Raw genomic sequence first — 18,180 nt, 5'->3', positions numbered from 1 at the left:
ACTCTTTCCCCAAACAGGGAAGGCACACTCCACCCACCTATTATCCAACTCCTCAAGAAGGTGATAGGCTGGAGTTCCTATATGTACAATATCACAAGCAGATCAGGGGGGCTTGATACGATAAAAGGGCCTTTTCAGTTGTGGCTCTGTTCATGAGATGCTCTCCCCAGTGAGGTATGCCTGGCACCTTTGCTGACATCTTTTTCGGTACCAGGTAAAAACTTACTCCCACCCCTCCTCCCTTTGGACTATGATGATGACGTGCTGCTGTTAGTTAGCATCCTTGCCATAGGATAAGAATGTTTCATCCAGCAAGGCTCCTCTTGGAGCTATCCATGGTCCTGCTCTTGTCTGCCCCTTGCTTTGCCATGGCACTCCCTGCTTCCCCTCTGAGCCTCAAGCTGTCATGGAACTGGAGGGTGTGCCACGCTGAGACAGTCCTCCTGAAAGGCTGGTATGAATTCTATAAATAAAATTAAAAGCAAACTTAATACTGTATGTAGGTGTCTAGCAGTTTATAATTGCATAATGAGGTAGTAAAAACGTAAGGAAAGCTATCATAGGAGATAATCTGGTGAGACATGAATGCTTTGCTCGAGTTGGTATGAATTCAAGTCCAGATATTGCCCAAGGAACTGAAATTAATATTTTGACTAGTTTTTCTTTCTTTCTTTCTGCCATCATGTTACATTGAATAACCAAGTAAAGGGAATACATTTCTGTTCTTTTGCTCAATGGGAAAATCCATTACAAAGGCTATTGAATATCGCCCTTCTTGCACCCTGACTGGGGAGACAGAGCTTGCTTCCCTGTGTCACTTCCCAGCAGCATATTCAATCTCCTTGGGCAGGGAAGATGGATGGATGTTTACACCAGAAATGGTGCAGTGGTAGCTCATGCACCTCCTTCCAGATGTTGTTGGACTCTTCCATCAACCCCAGACAGAAGGACCAATGGTCAGGAATGTGTGTGTGTATCACACATGCTCACGCTTGTACTTATGCTACATTCCTTGCACATTTGCTGTATGTGTGACTGACAGGTGACACCAGGTCCTGCCTCCCACTGTGTTGTAAAGCACACCTGCAACATCTGTGTGCGTCATGGCAGGAAACTGTTTCAGAGTTACTCCACTTGCTTTCCTAACCTTGTGTGAGTGTGTGTTTGTGAAATACTCTATTAATTCCCCTTTTATTATTTTATGGCAGCTTTGAGTATATACAGTCGTACCTCCGCTTACATGTCCCTCCGGTTATGTAAACTTTGGGATACATAAGCTGCAAACCCGGAAGGATATTTGAAGAGCTCTACTGCCATGCGTGCGTGCGCAGAAGCAGTCTCTCTGGTTGTGAAAACCTTGGGATCTGGCCGGATCTCCGGAATGGATCCCATCTGCAACCAGTGTGTGTGTGAAAGTTGCTTTAATTTACTCTTGTTAGCGGCTTTGAGTCTGACTAAGGAAAGGCACGCTTTGCATGCTTCAAATAATAAGTGGATAAGAGTACTGATGGGCACTAACAGAGCAATCCAAATTTCTCATCTAGAGCAGGTTTGGATTGGGTGGTAAGGACATACCTAGGGATTGGTAGAACCAGCTCCTGCCATGGATGCAGGCCTGCAGGGGGTGAAAAACCACGCTGTGACTTGGTGCCATTGGGCTGCTAGCTCCTGAATGGCATGTTCTGTGGCCACTAACCACTGCTTCCAATTCCACAGGTAACTTTGCACACAGCTCTTTTGCAGAAGCAGGGCATGCTACTATGTTGGAATCTGCCCGTTAACACATCATTGCTCACCCATTAGCACCTTGTGCCTTATGAGACATTGCATTGGACTTTGTTCTGAAATGACACACACACAAGAAGCTCAGAACTTGGTTTTCATGCCCTGCAAGGTGACAGGGAAAATTATGTAGAACTTCAACACTCCAGAGCGGCTAAAATTGATTGTGTTAAATCTGTCAGGAGATCGCCCTGATGCCTCCCACTCCTTTGGGTACTATGGAACCTGAATGTACTTTGATTTCTTTACTTATAAATGTAGAGTAGTAAATTGGATTATGCTGGATTTTGTTGACAGGGAGGATTATGTTACATGAACGGAAGGCTAATCAATCAACTGGGAAGCTGGTCAGCCTCAGATTACCTTTAGAGATGTTGGGAAATTCAAATGCTTGTCACACATTCATCTGTTAAAAAAAAAAATCCTTTCTCAATACTGTCTATTTCTAGATGATCAGATAGGTGTATCCTCTTGTAAAGTAGTGGTAGTTGATTGTTGTAGATGTCAGCATGCAATGCCGGTTCAGCATACAGTGTATAAAGTGTAATAAAATGGTATAAAAAAACATGGGACCTAAAAAGCCATCTGATAGTGCATTTAGAAAGCTAACGTTTTCCTAAACGTAAATATATAAATAATGAAATTAGATTGGCCTTTATTTATTTTATCCTGCATCCCCATACTATACCATAGTAGATCATGTACCCCCCCCCCAAATAAACATGAATGGGGGAAAAAGTTTTTTTAAAAGGGTTACTCAAGTTGTAACAAATATGATGGGTTAGTTACAACGTAAATTTTAGTCAGGGTTAGTAATCCAGGGTTAAGTTAATACATTTAGCCCATGTATTATAGTGGTAACTGATTTATGCTCATAGTGTATATTGATTTACTGTCTAATTGATGTATATACTTTATTATTTACACCATTAAATTACATGCCACATTTAATCAATGAAACGAAAGCATTCACGACTAAATTGACAGTCATTAATGTCATTTTCGCAGTAATTTTTAGACAAATAATGTGGCTGTTGTGGAAAAGGGTTTTGTTGGGTGTGTGAAACACAAGAGCAGTCAAATACAACATCCCTAGCATGGACATAAAAGGGGATGTCTGGACCAGCCAGTCGGAACTTCCTGTTTCTCCTAGGCTGGGACAGACTTCCTTTGCATGTGACTAGAGGTGGGTATGACCTCACCTGCCCAGGTAACAAAAGAGCAGGACTGGTCAGCCATCTCTCTCTCTCTCTCTGACTACATTTGTCGAAGAAGCAACATCTGCTTAGCCTAAGATGCTTCCAGCCAAGAGAGGACAAAGGGACTGTCTCTTTATGGGATAGATTCCAGGTATATTACTTTTGTAACTTAAGTCTGCCTTCTGGAATCCATTTGTGAACAGATTGTGACTGAGTAAACTATCTTTTTATGAGGGACTAAAGGGGAAATTGCCAATCAAATGTATTTTAGAGGCTTTAGCAAGCCTGAGCAAACGCATCCGCTGTGCAAGTTTAAAAAGGGGAATGTTACTCTGCTAAATTGTAGAACTTGTTAACACAAGTTGGAAAGGACACAATCAAACAACACAAGTTGTAAAGGACAGGTTTGTTGTGGGGTTTTTTTTGGAGGGGGGATGCCAATACAGCTCCTTGCCAAGGGTCCAAGGGACCCTAGATATGCCTCTGTGGGGCAGAGGTTTCCTTCCATTTAGCCCTACCGAGCTCTGTCAGCCTCTACTAAAGGTAAAGGTAAAGGGACCCCTGACCATTAGGTCCAGTCGTGGCTGACTCTGGGGTTGCAGCGCTCATCTCGCTTTACTGGCCAAGGCAGCCGGAGTACAGCTTCCAGGGCCATGTGGCCAGCATGACTAAGCCGCTTCTGGCAAACCAGAGCAGCGCACAGAAACACTGTTTACCTTCCCCCTGGAGTGGTACCTATTTATGTACTTGCACTTTGACGTGCTTTCGAACTGCTAGGCTGGCAGGAGCAGGGACTGAGCAACAGGAACTTACCCCATCGCGGGCATTTGAACCGCCGACCTTCTGATCAGCAAGTCCTAGGCTCTGTGGTTTAACCCACAGCGCCACCCATGTCCCTTCAGCCTCCACTACAACATAGTTTAAACCACTTTTCTGAAAGTAGTTGCAATTGTCATTCAACTACATGTAAAGTAAACAACAAGTTTAGGCCAATTCATAGTGGGTAAGACTATCAATGGCTATGTTCTGCCTCTGCTGTTTGTTGAACTGGGAATCACAAGCAGGGAGAGGGCTGCTCTGCTCTGGTCCTCCTTTCTGGCATCCCATAGGCATCGTGTGAGAATGGGATGAAGGACCAGATGAGCCATTGACTTGATCCACCAGGCTTTTCTTATGCCCAAGTACGAAACAACTAGTTAAACTATTGCCCAACGCTGGAACCGAGTCAGCGTTTGCTATTCTTCTCCTATCCAAGGTCCTATCAAATATTTGCAAACTGCCAACATATCCTTCTGCCCACCCCAACCTTGAATGGCTGTCCCCCATACTAATAATTCCTTTGATGACAGTAGAGACTGATTATTAACCCACAATGGAAGTGCCACTTACAATTCAAGCGATGGCTTCACTTTGAACAAGCGGTGCCAACTTGGATGAATCATTATCATGTAAATTCTGTTTCATTTGTACTTCTAAAACACTCAAGCCTTTAACTTCTTTCCACACTTGTTTTACATTCCGGAATTGGATTGTTTGAATTGGTGCGTCATCTTTGGCTGGTGGGGAATGGTTTAAGATGGGTGGAGATATGCTTAGTTAGGGAGTGGCCTAGTTGAGTAGAAAAGTCTTCACCAGGCACTGAAAACACCACAGAGGTTGGAACCAGTGAGCCTTCTTGGAAAAGGCTGCTGCATAACCAGCTACTGAAAAGACTGTCTACCTGGTGGTTGCCCAGCAAATGTGCTTATTAAAATCACATATACTGCTTCCTCTCACTCTTCTCCTCCTTTTGCTACAAGGGGCACAGAGTATGTTGGTGGGGCTGCTGGGATGACTGCCCCTGCTGCCCTCCCCAAGACCTTGCAAAGCAGCTCAGGAAGGGTGCTATGAGAGGGTGGCCATGAGCCCTTCGATCCCAGACTTGCCAGTAAAGGTGAGGCTGGGATCAAGGGGCACATGACTGTTGCATCCTCCTTGCACTGCTCTTGCTGGATCCCAGCCTTGCAAGACCGCTCATGGGGGCGACCATGTAGGGAGTGGGGCCACAACCATGTGCCTTTTGATCCTAGCCTCATCTTTGAGAGGTGCATGACTGTTGCGCCCTTCTTGCAGCGCCTTCCCCAGATCCGAGCCTTTCAAGGCCACTCGGGGAGAGTGGTGTGGGGATGCAGCAGCTGTGTGACCTGTTTTCCTGGTCATGACAGTTCCCAACTCTTACAGGAGTGCCTGATACTTATGCACATGTTTTGCAAGCAAGGCTCTTCTAGCTGAGAGCTTGTATACATTTCTCGTTGGCTGAACTTGTCCAGAGCTGTTGGCCAGGATCCAGAGAACTACTTTAGGCTAAAGCAAGGTCTCATTTGTGCCCAGAGAATCTTTCACTTTTCTTTCAGTTTTTTTTGGCTTATTTGCCACATCACTCTCTCTCCCACCCACCCGCTCTTTTTCCCTACTCCTCCCCATTCAGTTTCAAAAGATGTTTGCTATGTGACTAGAGGCTACCGAATCTCAAGTCTGAGCTCCAAAGGGCATCTGGTGCTCAAAGTCATAGGTTCTTTGAATTATAGTGATTCACTCTTGTGAAATGTTTCGTGCGCATTGCTGCCATTTGATCAAAGAGGAAACATTACTTTTGGAGCTTTCTTGAGTCATGCCAGCACAAAGAGCTTTCTTTCCCTGTAGCAAATTAAAACCATACTTCATATTCTTCTTACCATTTCATGTAGGCTTGTCAACATGCTGTCTTTCATGAGTTTGACTGCTGAAAAATTGTGTTTCAGGTGACAGGTACTGGGGGTCTGAAAATTTGGTAGATTTCAGATTTTACTGTGCTTTACACCCACTGCCTGCAAAGTTCTAATTACGTCTGTCCTGACCTGCACAGTTCCCTAAATTAAGGCTGGCAAATAGTCATGTTTCTGCTTGCCTGTGGTGTCTTGATAGTTTTCTCCAGGCAACCAGATAGAGAAACTCAACAAAAGTGGCTTCTATTTTTTCCGAAAAAGAGTAAGTGACTGACTAACGCAGAGAGTCTTAGATGACCTAATTCATTTGGGGGAGTTATTTTGCATTGTCAGCTAAAAGCTGATCACAAATGGTGGCAATTCACATACCTGAATGCACCCCTGCATGAACCAGCAGACACAACTAACAATGATGACTGAGCATAGAAAACAAGCATTTAAGATAAATGATTTTGATAGAATCCTTTGCCCTTGATTTCTCATTTTCTATCTGGGAAATGTTTGTTTGTTTGTTTGTTTGTTTGTTTGTTTGTTTTGTTTAAGGAAGATTTAATTGCATGAGTCACCCAGTGCTTATGTGGCACACAGACCATAGGTTTTCCATCTCAGGGAGAATTAGCCTGACTTGCATTTGCAAGCTCATTCTCTTAACATTATTCTGCAGAATTAGCCTCTTCCATGTAATACTAGCCCCCTTGTCGTCTTCAAATGCCCTTTAGGTGGAATAGAATGGAATACCTAAGGCAGAATGAAACACCAGAATGAAACAGTCCTTCACAGAGGGCATTTGCATTTTTACAATAACGGCTTGCCGCTTGGTACAGAGAAGTGAAATAGCGTTAAGAGTTTCCATTTTCCACGTGTGCAGGCAGGTGCTCATTATGTACCTCTCTCCCTTGCTTTTTACTGAATGGCTATGTTAATCGACGTTGACTGTTAGGAAGGTTGAAACAGTACAGAAGCTTTCAACACAAAATGACCACAATTGAGCCAGAAGAACCATTAATATTTGGTTCCATTCATATTTTCATTGCTATTGCAACCTCCTCTTGACCCCCTGCTTTTAGGATTTCCACAAGAGTTTCTCTCTCCCTCCCTCCCCCAAGATTGAGTGATGGGCTGAAAATGAGCATTGGTGGTCCCCCCCTCCCCACCCAGGAGGCTGCCCACATGTAATGTCAGTTCATTGCAAATCTTTGACAGGCTTTGGCATAGAATTTCTCTGAAAGGGTCTTAAAGGATGTTGTTATTATGGTGAAACGCAGACTGACTTTCTTGTTCCTCCAAGGCTCATACTTTAAGTGCTCCAGCTTGGGAGAAAAAGCAGGCATTTTATTAGGGCCCTCTAGACAAACGTGATGCGTTTTCTTAACCTCACCATTATGAAATATACTTCTGCTGCCTTTTTGCAATGCACAAAGAGCTTTAGAATTCTTATCTCGTTTTTCTTCCCAGCACTCTGTGAGAAGGAGCTGAGAGATGATAACCTTTCCCTTTGTATTAGCACAAAACATCTATACATTACGACTTTCCTGTTCCAGCTCCACGTTCTCACCTTGCTTCAAAGCAGGGGGAAAAACACACACGTATGAATAGAGAACACGAAATGAGGGCCATTTCCTCAGGTCACATTTTAATGACACTGGCGCACTCAGATAAGACACCTTCATCTCGCAGTATATAATATTCTCCCAACACATTGAATGCAGCAAACCTGGAGGGTACATAAATGTACTGAGAGAACAGTTATTTACTCCCAATGTCTTCTTTCCAGCCTAATTCTGACCCCAGTTGTGACTGTGGTCCTATTCAGTGCTTTTTTTCAGCCTGAACTCTCCAGAATTCCGTTCTGGCGCCTCTCAGGTAGGCGCCATTGCCATTATAAGAGAATGAGGGAGGTGTTCACGGTAAGTTCCGGTGCCTCTTTTTCTACCTTAAGTCCCATTTCTTTCAAAGGGACCATGTCCTCTGTGTATGAGTGGTCTCACACTATATTTGCATATGAGGAGGTTCCAACGATTCCCCTCACACATTCAGTGGTATGAAGGGGTAGTGGAAACAGGCCATCTTCTGGCCATCCACTTCACGTACTGAAAACATGCCCATAGCCGCTCTGCACATTCGACGTTAGTAAGAAAAGGGACATAATATGCACATTCTGCCGTAGGTCTGTGGACTCCTCCACCTGATTGGGAAAGTCTAGCAAATGAGCATTCATGACCAGATGAAGAAGACCTACATGTGTGTCCACAGCTCCTTTCTCAATGTTAATACATGGCCAACAGACATATTAGTATGGGAGTGGGGTGGCCAGCAGGTACATTCCAATCCCCAGATCATAAAGTCATTAGGAGGTTAATTGGAAACCACCTGTAGCATTCATCTCTTGCAAGAGGAACAGGACTATAACAAGAAGTGTTGTTCTGATAGGACATGGTGGCCATGCGAGTCACCGAATAACAGCCAGCATATAAACACAGGTACTTTGGAAGTGTTAAAAGTGATTTGTTTCTGTTACTTATTAGTGAGCAATTGGGTAAAACATTGTTTGCACTTTCCCTGAATTCTCTACAATGGAAATGTCTAGACTCTAGCCACTGCGGCTCTGAAGGTGACTGTTTTCTCTTTAAGACTTGAGAAACAGCCCTTAAGCAGAACTTGGACTGACTTTTTGTTCACTGAAACAAAAAGCTTGCGCACATAATGAAAATCTTATATACATATTCCTTGTTGTTTAGCTGTTCTGACAAATAAGATGGTCTTGTTTTTTTAGATAAATAAGGTGTGGGGAACCTGTGGCCCTTCAGATACTGTTGGAGTCCTGAATTAAAGGTCTGTGAAAAGGCCTGGTGGGTCATCAAAGGGTTGCAGGTAAAGTGTCAAGTTTCTGAGACTAGATGGTGGAGGAAATGCTGCTTGATGCCCCGGGAGAGAAGTGATTTTTCAGTCCAAGTGAAAAGGAAGCTTTAACACCAAGGCACAACTTTCATAAGGGGAATGGTTTGAGAGCTGCTACTGTAGGAGCTGATGAAACTCACAAAAATCATTACTGAATTCAGATGGAACTTTGGCAGTCCTGGTAAGAATGCAAAGACCAAGTGGAAATCAATCCTTGTTGTTGTGTTCAAGTTCTGCACAAGATTGCCTCTGCCTTAGCTGCATTTGCATTGTGTACAAGATAATTTGAGCATTATCTGTTTTTGTGCCTGCGGCACTATCTGTTTGAGGGCTTGAAAATATTTGCACCGGTCTTTGTAAGTAATCCATATTGCGAGTAGAGCTGAGAATTAGCTACTTTCTCATTCTGTCAAACAGAGACTGGTGGGTGAAGGCCCGTCCATACAAAAAAGCTTGCATTCTGGGGTACCTAAGGTCTCTTCAATACTGCTTGGAGTCCTTTCACTCTCCCCCACCTCTGCATTTCTTTGTGCTTTTAGAAGATACGTCCAAAGTCAACCTAAGTTGCTAGCTGTGGCTGGTTGGCTGGAACTGGGAGCTGCCTTTGGAAGGGGTACTTGGGATTCTCTGTAGAGTTATGGAGCATGCACCATATTGAGTTCCTTGTGCAAAGGCTGGTTACAAATGTGATGACATAGCTTGCTTGTCAGACATTGATCTCTGTCCTTCCAGGTTTCATAGAGTTGTAGAACTGGAAGGTATCCTGAGGGTCATCTGCTCCAACCCTCTGCAGTGTAGGAATCTCAGCTAAAGCATCCATGACAGATGGCCATCCAACCTCTGCTTAAAAACCTCCAAGGAAGGAGAGTCCACAACCTCCTGAGAGAGACCGTTCCACTGCCAAACAGCTCTTACTGACAGAAAGTTTTTCTTGTCGGAATCTCTTTTCTCGTAACTTTAAGCCATTGGTTTCAGAACAGGAGAAAACTGCAGGAGAAAAATTAAGAGCGGCACTATTACTTGCCTTGATCTGGAGACTATACTTCTGTTGATTTAAAGGTATATGCATGCTCTCCAGTTTTTGATCTGCCTTCCCGCAGTTGGCAGGCCTGATCTTGGATGGTCTTTCTCAAATCAAGCTAGTCCGCTAAAATGCAGCAACTAGCCGGTTTTGCATATCTGAGGCTGCAATCCTATCCCTACTTACCTGGGGGTGAGTCCCATTGATATCAATGGCACATATTTCTCAATAGACTTGTATGGAATTGTGCTGCTAACTCATCTCCCCAAACTTCAGCATCGGTTAATAAACCCTGCAGATTAGCTGAATGAGGAAGAAAATCAAAACAGCTTCTGTTCTGTTATTATCACTACTGTATTGTTGTTGTTGGAAATAAAAAGCACAAAATTACAGGGCAATCTCCATTGACTGTCGCATAAACAATTATTTATTTGAAAAGAGAGACTCCCTCTTGTGTATGAATGTATGAATTACTCTGCCTGCAGAGAAAGGAAGAGCAGCAGTGTTATTTCTGTCTTAGAGATTTGAGGGCTACTGATTAAAAATATGCTGTGTTCTTATTTGCGTTATGAACATCAAGCAGTGCTAAGGTTTCTGAAAAGTCAATTTTATGGATTTTTAAACTGTACTTAACCTCTGTGAATCAGCCTCTCTGATCCCAGAAACTGAACTTATGAACTTGATTTTGTCTTTTCTCTGCCTCTGACCGTTTTTTGACGGATGACATGCCATTCCATTTTCTAAAGCAGGGTTCAATTTTACAGCCTCCCTTTTCTCTGGGCTCACAATTCGGGGTGTTAAATCAGTATGAAGGCAGAGCAGCTTCTCTAAGGTCAAAACATCTATAACTTACTTATACAGGTGTCAATAAGAAAATTAGCAGGTTCAGCGTTAACACTGCATTTCTTTTCTTATGCACCACTGCCTGAGCACCTTGTTAAACCCTTTGTGTAGAGTTCAATTGACTCTCCTTCTTTTGCTTCTTCCTGTGCATTGATTTTGAAGATGTTTCGTTAAATCCTACTGTGTCATATTTTTGATGGTATGTACCTTGAGGCTGGGACGCGGGTGGCGCTGTGGGTTAAACCACAGAGCCTAGGACTTGCCGATCATAAGGTCGGCGGTTCGAATCCGGGGGGTCCCTTTGCTTTGAGGTTTGTCCTCCATAAGGTGCCATTGGGCATTGCTGGTGCTACATAAATAGTCATTATAAATAATAAATCATTATAAATATTAAGTCACAACTAGGAATCGGCAACAAAACGTTGCAGCGCATCCTACAGCCTCAGTATGAGCTGTTGTCTGGCAATGCTAACTACCAGCAAGGGTTGACTGGCCTCTTTGATTTTCTGAGTGAGACCCTGCTGCTCAACCCCACTCCTTTGCATCAGAGGACCTCTGTGGGACATTTCTGTGGGCATCTTTTTTATTGTGATAAGTTTTTTTTTGGAAGCCTTTCTATTTATATCCCCCTAAAGTTGGTTATAAACAGTGCTTTTTTCCCTTTCTTTTAAAAAATGTTTAGGGGCACTCTCATTTTCCTACACACATTGAAATACTGCCCCTCAATGAGGCCAAACTTAGATTCACAAAATGTTTAGCGGTATGCGTACCCCTGCGTCCCCCCAGAAAAAAACCAGTGGTTATAAATAGTCTAAAACAAAGAAACAAGTGTTCAAATCTGGAGTTCAGGGCTTGGGCAGAGAGTTTTGGCAGTGAGGAGGGAAAAATAAGATCGTTTCCTTTTCTGTTTCAGAAACTCCCCACCCCCTTTCCCTGGTGTTATGTAGTATGTGCTGGAGAGAGTTTTGGAGAACAAGGAGAACGAAGTTGTCCTCTTTTGTTTTCCTCCTCTAGAAACCTCCCCATATGGTGCAGAGAAGAGAGTTTTTAAGAATCTCATGTTATCTACACGCAAATGCACACACCTAGGCCCAGCCCAGTGATGAGGCAAGGTGAGGCACCTGCCTCGAGTGGCGGAAGCCCAAGGAACGGCACCCCCCTTGCTTCTGCTGTCCACTCTGCTGTCTCTGCTGCCAGTGGGAAAGCCTGGCACCAGTTTCCAGTAAGCTCTTGTGAGATGCAGTGATCTTGCAAGATTTTGGTGAGATCTCACCAGAAACCAGTGCTCCTGCTGGTTTTTCATGTGTGCTGCTATGCAACGCAAGTAAGAGAGGGAGCAGTGCTGGTGGCGGGGGCGGGGCAGCGGCACGTTCCTGTCTCGCCACAGGTGATGAAATGAGATGTGTTGCCCCTGCGTGCATGCATGCATGGAAACACACACAATCTAACCCTCCCTCCAGGGCTCTATAAACCTACTCCATTTCTTCACCTTACAAGTTATGCTTCCAGGCCAGCACAGTGGTACCTTGGGTTAAGAACTCAATTCATTCTGGAGGTCTGTTCTTAACCTGAAACTGTTCTTAACCTGAGGTACCACTTTAGCTAATGGGGCCTCCCGCTGCCGCCGCCGCCACAGCCGCGCGATTTCTGTTTTCATCCTGAAGCAAAGTTCTTAACCCTCGGTACTATTTCTGGGTCCACGGAGTCTGTAACCTGAAGCTTCTCTAACCCGAGGTACCGCTGTATTTATTGTCTGGAAGTACCTACTGCTGGTATTCTGTGGCTCGGCTTCCTTCAATGTTTTCTTGGAAGTCACTTGGCATAGGTTTTTTTGTTGGCTATGTTTGGAGGTTTTAAACATTTCTTTTTATTTTAATTTTAAAAAGCAACAAATTCCTGCAGAGTTCCCTTACGCTCCTTTTATTTTTGGGTGACACCAGACCACTCACATTTGGCATTAGAGGGAGTGAATAGGGACTCATGTGTGCCCCTATGGTGCTGTGTCTCCCCAGCTCCTAACAGGAGTACTCCTGATCAGAGCTCCAGCTATTATGAAACAACAATCTCATAGCATAGCACTCCTTAGGGCAGATGTGGGAAAATTCTGGTCCACCAACTGTTTCAAACTACAACTCCCATCAGCTCCGGCTGTTATGCTTGCTGGGGCTGAACAAAACCCACTGTGCCAGCTGGGTGGGCGCAGGGCAGAGAGGGTTAATGGGGCCACGCTGTGCCACCTGCCTGCCTGCCCGTGCAGGTGAGAGCCCAGCTGGCTGCCCTTGGCAGGTGCATATCCCCAACACTGTCCAGGCAGCCATTTGGCGAGGAGCTGAGGGGTGTGGCAGTAAGGTCAGGGCAGGCTCTGGGGCCCAGAGACTGTTGGGATACTGCCAGGGAGACAAAGTCGATCATGACTCGACGTCGTCTCTGGACGTCCATCGATCTCCTGTAGACATGCAGTATCAGCAATTAGCAACACGAGCTCCAGAAATAGCTTGCCACATTCCAGAGCCATGCACGCTCTATCAGCAGATAAAGCACACAGCGAAAGATGCACTCAGGAGAGCATTATTTACAAGTTTATTTCTGCGTTGATCAGAACAAAGAAAAACATGACTGCCTGCTTCTGTGTTTCTGGCAGAGAGAGAAACGAAAGCAAAGACACAACATAAACATCCTGTGAAACAGGAAATACGCAAGCTGTGACACAAAGCCTGCTCCCTTTTAAGGTGGAACGGAAATATCCTAACAGAGACAACCCCCCCAGTGGCAGACAGGGCAGGGATTTCTGCATGGGTGCCCAGGGCTATGGCTCCCCTGGCCCTCCCCACCCTACACCCCTGGGCTGATGGGCATTGTAGCTCAGCAACAGCTGGGGGGGGGCAAAAAGTTCTCCACACCTGGCTTAGTGCTCATAAGAAGAGACATTTCTTTCTTTCTTTCTCATCCTTCTCAAACCACCTGCTGCTGTTCAGAAGGTATCAATATCAGGACTGTCAGTGCTGACCCTGTTCCTTTAAACAACAACAACAACAAATTTGAGAAGGGGTGGTGGTGGAGAAAAGTATAGCAGAAGATTTTAGGAGCGCAAGCAGCCCAGAATCCTCTCTTTGTTTTCATATTTCCTTCTTCAGCCGACACTTCAAACATACTATGACTCAACTGCCCTTAATTAAAGACTGACTTGCAACACCCACATCTGCAAGAATTCCAATTCATTTAAATCTTTTCGCCTCCTTTTTATGGAGCAAATGGGAGATCTGTCCATAGTGAAGGGATGGCGAGATACATGATTTTAGGGTGGATGTGATAGGCAGGGTGTCTCAATGCCAAGCAAAAAGTAGCATTCAGTGTGAATATGGATGCCCCCTCTCCAGAATATGAGTTGCTCTAGACTTTTATAATTGATATGTCGTAAACATTCCAAAAAGTGCTGGAAGCTCTCGGGTCCTGAAAGACCGCAACCTCTTTTTGTTTAGTCCCCCCCCCCCTTCAATTTATTAGTTTGCACAATTTGTGTTCCTAAGGGGCTCCCACAAGGATATAGAAACCCCTTTCTTATTTTTGGGTGGCCCTGTTTCACTTCCAAACTTGTAATCACTCAAACATGCAAATCCATTATTAAAGAGGATCGTGATAATAAATTGTATAGGTCGAATTTACAAGCACCACCATTCAGTACTATGTACATACAATTCAACCTTTTACTCCTGATTTATTAATCTAGAGTAATTGCCAGTAATTATCTGGAATTAATCACTAATTGTTTTCCCCATCTATCAATAATCATGACCTGAAAGGAGTGGAGAGATAAACCCAACTTTTAATTATAGAGGTGTGTGACTTGAGCATAAGGCAGATGTATTCACTGGGGGCAACACGATTTGGTGCATACTATCGATTACTAAACATCTCTGTTCTCTTGGCTATGTTTTTGTTCAGATTTGTTTGCCTTCAGCTCATCTTTCCTCACTGAATCATTTCTGACCTTAGCATAGCCTTGCAGCAGCCTAGCCTCAGCTCTGACTCGTCTTGTTCTGCCTCAGTATCTCTTATTTTGCCCCTTCCTTTCCATGCCATATGTACCATCATCCGTCCTTCTTCCTGGAACTCTTTATAACACCAGACATTCAACTGTAGAGACAGATAGGCTTATTCTTCCTCTTCTTCCCCTGTGCTGTGAGCCTCCTTGCCTAGCATCCTTGCCTAGCATCTCCTTGCCTGTTGTTGGCATCCATCTATCTCAAGAGACAATGGAGTGTGCCTCTGGGGGTGAAGTCAAATGGCTGTGCTAGCAGCACTGAAGTGACCTCAGGTGCAAGCCCTAGGGCAGGCTTCCTCAACCTCGGCCCTCCAGATGCTTTTGGCCTACAACTCTCATGATCCCTAGCTAACAGGACCAGTGGTCAGGGATGCTGGGAACTCAAATCATCTGGAGGGCCGAGGTTGAGGAAGCCTGCCCTAGGCACTGTGTGCAGAGGTTCTGGGCTGCCCAGACAATAAGAACCCCCTCTTGACTTCATTGATGTGGTCCAAAGGAAAGCAGGACAGTACATTTGGCACCAGGAGTTGCCAGAAGTGAGTGTACAAATGCCACCCACCTCCACTCCGGATTGGTGCAGGGTTTACTCCTTAGCCTTTTCTTCTTCTGAAGATATCCTGCAAGGCAGAGGAGGTTTAGGATCAGCGTTTTCTTTCTCCTAGATGGGCTACCTTCCCAGGTTGAGGAGCCCCATGTGTCTTTTACTTCCCTCTACAACAGGCATCCCCAAATTCAGACCGCCAGCTGTTTTGGGACTACAACTCTCATCACCCCTAGCTAACAGGACCAGTAGTCAGAGATGATGGGAATGTAGTCCCAAAACGTCTGGAGGGCTGAGTTTGGGGGACCCTGCTCTACAGCATGTGCAGAAACCACCTTCTTGAGCATTGGACTCACTAGTATCTAGGGCTCAACTAATCTGGTTAATTCTTCAACTCATCACTTTGGTTCAAGTGATGCTTACTGTATATTGTGCTTTAAAAAAAATATTTGGGCACTTTCCAACAGCTCATTCCTTTCCAATGGGCTAACTGATGTGAGTTTAATAGAGAACGTGCATAAAAATGGTCTGTTATGCTCATTCATGGACATCATGAATAGAGAACTGTGCACATTGTCTGTTTCTTATGCATAGACCTCACATCATGTTGGACAATGTATTACACACACATTGACCAGCTAATGCCCATAGTCTCCAAAGGGAGAATATGAATTTGTGCAACAGGCAATGGGCAAAATATGGTACCACTGATGATCAGAAGCTCTGCATAGTCCCTGACCATTGTCCATTCTCATTTGTACACATTATCCACTTTTGGATAAATGTGCACAACGTCTGGTCTGTATGCACATTCTCCATTTAACCAAAATCAGCTAGAAGCTGTTTAGAAGTTTTCCTTAAGTTTGCTGCAGAACTCTACTTTAAATGAAGGCGACGCTTTCCCTGCATGCAAATATTCATTTTCTAAATGGCATATCTTGAAAACCTGCCTATTTAATTTCCTGACAAATGGTTTGGTAATATTGTGAGGAATCCGAGTGAATAGTATTTGCGGATGGAAACAAAACATCCACATTAGGCACTAATCAGCATTTAATAAGGGAAATGCAAAAGGCTGGCTCATATTTTGAGTTCGTATAAAGATTTCATTGATTGGAAATTTGTGAAGGTCGCTGCCATCTAGTGATGAGATTTTGAAGATGTTTGTAGAAAGCTCAGCTGTACCAACGCAATACTGTAGGCTCCCCCCTCCCCCCGCCTTTCCCCCAAATTACTAATTAGATGAAGTGGGGGAAAGTTGTATTTTGCATTTTGAGACGGGTACCTAATATAGATCTGGTAATACTGTAAAGGAATTTATTTGCAGGTGCAAATGTTTAAGGTAAAAGGGAAACAGAGATTCTGGAGGGCTAGTCTAGCAGTGGCAATAGCTGTCTGAATCAGCCCAAGGCACATGGAGCATTTAAATTTGCCACAGTGCTCCATGGTGATGCTACATTGGGGACATTCTGGAAAATTAAACTGGCATCTCCCAGACCCAGATGCCCAGCACTGATTGGAATGTGTTTTTTTTTTAGGGGGTGGGCATCAGTGGTAGACCCTGCCAGGGTGTTTGACCCCAAAGAGCTGCCAGAGGATAGCTGTAGGAAACTAACTAGTTTGCAATCATTTTGCCCACTTTGGGAGTAAGTGTTTCATGATGGATATGATATTGCCTCAGGGAAAACAAATCTATGATATTTTGTTCTGAGAAAACATTGATCTCAGCAGTGTATTTGAGTACCACCACACCACAAATGCTACCTTTTCCCACTCATGGAGGGCTACCATTATAGCGTACAGAAGTAGAATATTTACAGAAAAGCAGACGCTTTTAAAGAATGGGCAGACTGTTTCTCAAGCCGCTTATTTTATTTGAGATCTGCAATATTAAATATTATTTTATTTGAGATCTGCAATATTAAAATACGCTCCAAAGAAAGTGCAATGATTGAAGCAGGCTTGTTAAGAATATAATGTTGCCATTCTATGCAAGCTTATTTATAAACCTGAAATACAAGAGAAACTTCTTTTATACATGAATACTTTTCTTTCTTTTAATAATGTTTGATAAAACTCAGATATGCTTTGTTTGAAAGCATACCTGAAGTGTAGAAGGTGCCCCTTGCTGGGGTATTGGGGAGGGGGAAGGTTGGGAACTGAGAGCAATCATATCCAGTGGCGTAGCGTGGGTTGTCAGCACCCAGGGCAAGGCAAGTAATTTGCGCCCCCTAACCCGTAAAGCCAGGTAGGGGCAGAGAGCTGCGAGTGCGAGCGCCCCCCCCGATGTTGCGCCCGGTGCGGCCGGCCCCCCCTGCACCCCCCACGCTACGCCACTGATCATATCATATGCAAATCAAATCAGAAATAAGCCCCACTGAGTTCAATAGAGATTATTGCCAAATAGAGATTGAAGGACCTGTCAATTTTAATTTTCACTTTTCCAACCTTAAATTCAATTCTTGACATTTCTGCAGCAATTTGCATTAAAAAAAAACTCTCCATGAAAATTCATTAGCATTTCAGTGAAATTTTTTTTCTGAATAAACACATTCTGAATGCAGTTTTGACTGATGTGCACATTTTAAAAGCAATTTCCTTTACTGTAATGCATTTTTGTATGTTATTTTTGCTTATGTACACTTCTCCCTAATATATGCATTTGTGTGGACATTCTTTGGTTAGATAACTGGCTTGCAAAATTCAGATGAGTGTGAATTTTGAAAGCTGGGACTCAGCTATACGGCTACAAATAAAACATTTTAAATGTGTTGTAAGGGCAATGTCCAAATGTGACACTAGATGGTGACAGCGAGCTATGCAAAATTGAATGTATTTTTCAAAAGGTTTTTTTAAAAAGCATTTTCACAGCATATTTTTTTTTATATGTGTGAAGATTTGACTCTGGTTGTGTTTTGGTTTTCATATTGTTTTGGGAAATATGACTTTGTTAGATTTGCATTTAAATGCTAACCAAATTGAATTCTCCTTCATCCCTATTGCTAACTAAAGGTATCAATGAGTTGGCAAATAAAAAATGAAACCAGGTTAGTTGGGCTGTTCATGGGACCATTTATCCTCGAATGGGCCAATTTCACACAGTTTTGGTT

Source organism: Podarcis tiliguerta (assembly GCF_965153285.1).
Source record: "Podarcis tiliguerta genome assembly, chromosome: 4".
In the NCBI taxonomy this organism is placed as follows: Eukaryota; Metazoa; Chordata; class Lepidosauria; order Squamata; family Lacertidae; genus Podarcis; species Podarcis tiliguerta.
This window is presented reverse-complemented; position numbering follows the sequence as displayed.